General features: G+C 38.6%; 1 protein-coding gene across 1 annotated transcript in view; it reads right to left on the minus strand.

Moving 5' to 3' along the window:
• Positions 1 to 1,797, minus strand: part of LOC119424023 (zinc finger MIZ domain-containing protein 1) — a 132,529-nt gene extending 130,732 nt beyond the window's left edge. Inside the window, exon 1 of the mRNA XM_037691481.1 lies at positions 1,705 to 1,797. The gene's annotated coding sequence lies outside the window, so the exon portion shown is untranslated. The remainder of the gene's footprint in view (positions 1 to 1,704) is intronic.
• Positions 1,798 to 6,081: the final 4,284 nt, after the last annotated feature.

The following is a 6,081-nucleotide window of genomic DNA, read 5'->3' on the forward strand; positions in this document are numbered from 1 at the left end:
AATGTGATTCTGTTTTTTCTAATGTGATTCTGTTTTTCTAATGTGATTCTGTTTTTTCTAATGTGATTCTGTTTTTTCTAATGTGATTCTGTTTTTCTAATGTGATTCTGTTTTTTCTAATGTGATTCCGTTTTTGCTCATGTGATTCTGTTTTTTCAAACGTAGTTCCATTTTTTCAAATGTGATTCTGCCACTTCTGCTTTGGCCACTTTCACTTTGACTTAATGTAATTCCGTTTTTTCTAATGTAATTCCATTTCTTCTTCTTCTTTCAGTATTACCCTTTTCAGGGATCGCCACAGTGAGTCATCCTCCTCCATTTCACTCTGTCCTTTGCATCCTCTGTCCTCACTCCAACTACCTCCATGTCCTCTCTAACAACATCCATATCTCTCCTCTTTGTCTTTTTCCTGGCAGCTTCATTTCTAACATCTATCTACCAATATACCCATTGTCCCTCCTGTGGATATGTCCAAACCATCTCAGTCTGACCTCTCTAACTTTAGACAGGACAGATGACCTGACTGAGCATTATTGCATTTGGTTCCTGGATGATTGAGCATGAACTTTAATAACAGTAGCACAATTTCCGCAGACATGCTGTTTGTCAACAGCACTGGTGGCGGTTGTTGTTAACCTGGGCCTCAACCGATCCAGTATGTTGCCACTTAGATGAACTCCCACATTAGTTTCGGCAAAAGTGTTTTACGTCGGATGCTCTTCCTGACACAACCCTTGTCATTTACCTGGGCTTGGGACTAGCATTAGAAATAGACTAGCTTGTGCTCTATAGTGGCTGGTTTGTGAGTTTGAAAGTTTAATGATTTAAAAAAAAGGTAAAGTAGGAACTGGCATAATCTCACAATATTTGTAATCCCTACTTTGGTTCAAATAAAAGTTAAAAATAGTGAAAATAAAGCTTTTTCTTTACTCAGTCCCTTTCAAAACAAAGAGGTGGAAGATTACGTCTGTTTTCACAGGGTTACTATCATGCTGATGAACCCAATATAACACAAATATCTTGCTACTTAAAGCAGGGCTAAAAAGTTAAAAACCTTGAGTATTAAAAAAATTACAGAGGGGTTAGAAGTTTCACTATTTGTCACTGGTTCTCAACATTTCATACAGTCTTTCTTAGAAAGTCAGCCACGCTATAAAAATAAACACTGGATGTGCTGCCATTTCACTATTTTTACCTAGACTTTCTTTTTGAGATGAGGAATACATAATGCACATAATATTCAATTTTAAGTGTACAAAATACTTGCAATTAGTTTGGATCATTGCTACACTATCACCTAATAATCCCAATAATCTGCAACAACACAGCATTTCTACCGTGAACAATACAATGGTAGTGGTTTGTGTGTCTGTGTGCGTCATTCATATAAGACCTTTTAATGAAAACACAAATCAAGACAACTTACTGTTTGTGTAGTTTTAGTAATATTTTGTATTTAACTAATGTAATGTGTTAACAACATTGTAAATCCAGATGCAACTGGTCAACAACAACTAGATAACCTTTATTTGCCTTGTAGCAACACTTCAGTAGCAAAAAGGCTAGCTTTCAGGCAACAAACTACACTTCCTTTGTTTAGTTTGAGAGGACACATTTCAAATGAGTGCATATTATAATTCCGCCGACTTCAGCCTGGCTTTAAGCTTTGAATACATACGGTAAATAATAACAAAAAAGACGTACCTGTGTTGTTTTCAATCCGTGATTTGTCACCAGAAAGACCCCCACACCCATTCAAACACCAAGTGGAAAAACACTCCAGCACCTCACAGTTTCTGGCCCTGGAAAAAAAAAAAGCAGAGGAAGACACGAAAATACATCAATCATGGCTCCTTTATCCACCAATCTCCAAACACTAGAATATTACATTTGCATATTTTCCCTTGAAAATCAAGCCCACTCAGTGACTTCACTTCTTACAAATTCCTCTGGGTTTTTGAGTGGCTTCCATCTGCGCCTGTGATACTCTTCTACCCTGCACGGATAAGCTCCTTCACGCTCTCATGCCCACGAAGGACAAATCAAAAGAGCAGCCGATACTTCACATGATCGGCGTGCCATCATAAACATCCACCACAGAGTAAGTTCACTGCCATGACACAATCACAATTCACTCCCGGTTGACAGGAAAGCCCAATAAAACAAGTAATTGCTACAGCTAACCACTTTGCCAAAGTGAAAGGGCTTTTACCATTTGGACCCAAATCACTCACACGTAGGGTAAATGATCGGATATGATCCAGTTAGAGTGTGAATTAAATTAAGTATAGCATAGATCTGAACTCAACATATTTCTTATTCAGACTGAGAAAAAATAACGGTACCACTTTACAATAAAGTGGCCTTTATAGATGGCTAATAAATAGGTTATAGATACATTATCAATTCCTTTATAAACATTTTATAAAATAATTAATAATTGTTTATTATGCATTAATCAAGGGTAAGAAAGAGACAAGTTTCATGTCAAATAGTGAGCCAAATCTGTTCACCTCTATATTTAATCTAGAGTTGTTATATTAAACATTTCAGACTAAGTTACTACCTTGTAAGCACAATAAGCATTTGTAAACCTAATTTTTTTTAGGATATAATATTAGTTGTAGATACTTATAATGCAGTGATAAAGTACAATATTATATGCTAAAGAAATAGGTTTACAAATGCTTATTGTGCTTACAAGGTAGTAACTTAGTTTGAAATTTTTAATATAACAACTCTAGATGAAATATCGAGGTGGCAGATTTGGCAAGAAACTGATCAGTTTTGTCTCTGTCACCCTTAATTAATGTGCAATAAACAATTATTAATGATTTATAAAGTGTTTATAGAGGCATTAATAACATATCTATAAACTATTTATTAGCTATCTATAAGGGGAGCCTTATTGTAAAGTGTTACTGAAATAACTACAGAAATATTCATAATCTGAGTGAAATAAAACTGGGTGTCAAAGTTTAGAATGATAGAAATGGGTTTTATTTTATTTCGATTCTTTTCTTTTCTTAGTGGTTTTCAAACACTGGGCCATAAACATCAAAGTTCATGCTTAATAATCCAGGTTAAAAAAAAATCCAACAAAGTTCATTCAGTCAGGTCATCTGGACGGTTTCTGTTTTTGTTGAGACGTATCGTCCTTCATCCAAAGGACTTCAACAGTCCAAAGAGCCACAACTAACTCGGTCCAACAAGCAGCACACTCCCAAAGTGGGCACAAAAATTACAACAACAACAAAAGATGCTATCCAGATGACCTGACTGAACTTTGTGGATTATTAAGCATGAACTTTGATGTTTTGAACCACGTTGGCTACGGCTGCCTCAGAGGAGTCGACGGGGGAGAGGGCGGGCGCCAGAACCCATCTCATCACCATCAAAGTGGTTGGCCCACTATGTGAGTGTGCTGCTTATGGGACTGAGTTTGTTGTGGCTCCTCGGACTGATGAAGTCCTTTGAATGAAGAATGAAACATCTCAACAACAAAAAATAAACTGTCCAGATAACAACTTTGTTGGATTGGGCCATAAATAAACTTAAAAAGTATTCTACTGGTGTTTCACCTGGCTTGTGACTAAGTATTAGTAATAAACGCCTCTCTAATCAGCGTGAGTATCGTTTCCATCAGTCTTCTGCTTGGTGACACAAAAGATTCCAGCCATTTGTATCTCAAGCCAGAACTCCTCTGGATTCTCCTGATCGCATGCTCACGTTGAAACGACTAGGTTAACGTTTCAAATATAAAATCTGTCTAAACAACAAGGTGTGTTTTCATATCCAGCGAGAGTGGGCGGTCCCCTCACGCCTTGTGCTTTTTTTTAAAATCCTCTTTCCTTATGACTGAAAGATTTTTCAAGCTGCGTTTCTCTCCTGCTGGAAGTGGCGCTCCATGAAAAGAGAAAGTGGAGGAGTGCTGGTGGCTCAATGGGTCGACGGAGAGGAGGAGAAGAAGGTGGTGGTGGTGGTGGTGGGGGGGCTAACGCTGGGTGCCTCCTTTTTAAAGCCAGATTCTCCCCAGATACCTCTGTGCTATTCATCAACAGCTTTTCCAGGGCTGTGAAAAATCAATGTGCTCTGCACTGCAAACAGTTCATAATGATGGGGGATGGAGGGGGGGGGGGGGCAACTGCAACAGAATTGATTTGTTTAAGTACAATAACACGGCTCTGCAGCGTGGCGAGGAGGAGGCTCGAGCACCCAGACAAAGACTGACTGGCAGCATGAAACCACAAGCAGTAATTGATAAACTGCTGGCAAAGTGCAAATCTGAAATACAGAGACCTGTTATCTAATTAAAGGAGTTTTTCTGTAAATTACCACCTGACAGAGGAAAAAGACCCGCTGAGTCGCAAGTGTGTAATTGACCCGCCGGTCGACTAAGAGAGAGATCGTTTTTCACCTATTTTATGTCACCTATGTATGAAAATTACACATGCAGGCACATTGCAGCATGTATTTGATAGTTTGCAGGTTTTAAGACGTTCACTGTGTAGGAGGGTTTTATTTCTTTGTTTGGTTAGGTTTGCAACAAATCTATTCCGTTATGATTATAAAAAAGACTATAAATAATTTAACACTGTTGTTCTTTGTGAAGTTTGGCATTGCTTTAGGCGAGACAAATATGGGATATTTTGTATGCTGAGCTGGCAGCTCTGCTACACATTTTGTTTTGTTACCAGTTTGACACTGGAACTCAGGCTTGAAGTGCAAGAAGTTCATTGAAGCGCTGTTAACTTTTCTCTAAACGGATAAATGTCTTGTGATTAACGTGGTTGTGTTTTCGCACCCAGACCCTCTACCTGTTTGTGTATTCTCCCACAAACATGCTCAAATAACTGATTAAAACACAACTGACGTGTTTACGTGGCATTTCCGTCTAATCAAGTTCTCAAAGTGCTTCTCATGAAAAGGTATATTTTTCTCCTGATACTGCAAATACCAGAGGTCTGGAGAAAATTGTGTCAAGACAGACTTTCACAATAAAACATTTCTCCCTGCCTCTTTAAAGCTGGCCACAGAGGTCCATTTATCATTGTTATTATTCCTTCTGAGAGGGCCTCACAGGTTTAATTGGGTCCTCATGGAGTCAAAATCCCCTCTGTTGCTGCAGCCACAAAAGCTGGACAGGCTCGTTCCTCCTTAGCCAGCTGCTGGTTTTTGCTGGCTGCATGTCACTCTGTGCAAAGTGGCCCTGAATCCAGCCAGTGAGGCTGGGTTGCAGGTGGGATGGTGCAGGAATGGACGTCACCTTCCAAGCTTGGATAATGGCATGAGAGGGACACCCAGGAAGAAGCTTTTACCTGGCTCTGCTCTCAGCGCTGTGGGGAGAGCCCTTCAGAGCCATAGGGTGTCCCATCTTATCGGCCAATTCACTGGGGCCACTATACCCAGTGGGCTCAGTTAGCATTTAAACTGGTAAATAAAGCAGGCTTTGAAAGAAAGTGCCACAAAAAGATTGTTCTAAAACTTATGACCTTTCAAGCAAGACACTCATTTCAGACGTTAACAAAAATGTCATATTCTTTTTTTTTTTTTCATGTTTTAATTTAAAAAAATGATTTGGGTGACTGAGACCACATGAGCATGCTCTTTTCACATGAAAGGAAGCGCAAAAATCACACTTCCTCATGACTGCTTCTGCTGAAAACATACAAGTCAAACAAGATATGCATTCCTGCTTTGCAAACAAATCTGGTAAAGTGCGTGTGTTTATAGGAGAAATAGTGATATGCAAATAAAGGACTTACAGTCAAATTGTTTTTCTTCTGGTAGAAAGTGAAGTAAAAAAAAAAAACATAGATCCTGTGCATTGAGGTCATCGTAACTTTTTATGCCACCCTCTCGAACGACAAAAGCCTCGTTGGAAATATTGCTATTAATCCCAGACAATAGTTTGTATGAAGCTCTCCAGTAATGTGGGAAAACCTTTAAAAGATAGATGGATGGATGGATAGATAGATAGATAGATAGATAGATAGATAGATAGATAGATAGATAGATAGATAGATAGATAGATGATAGATAGATAGATAGATAGATAGATAGATAGATAGATAGATAGAT

Source organism: Nematolebias whitei, chromosome 17 (genome assembly GCF_014905685.2).
Source record: "Nematolebias whitei isolate Nwh7 chromosome 17, NemWhi1, whole genome shotgun sequence".
Taxonomy (NCBI): Eukaryota; Metazoa; Chordata; class Actinopteri; order Cyprinodontiformes; family Rivulidae; genus Nematolebias; species Nematolebias whitei.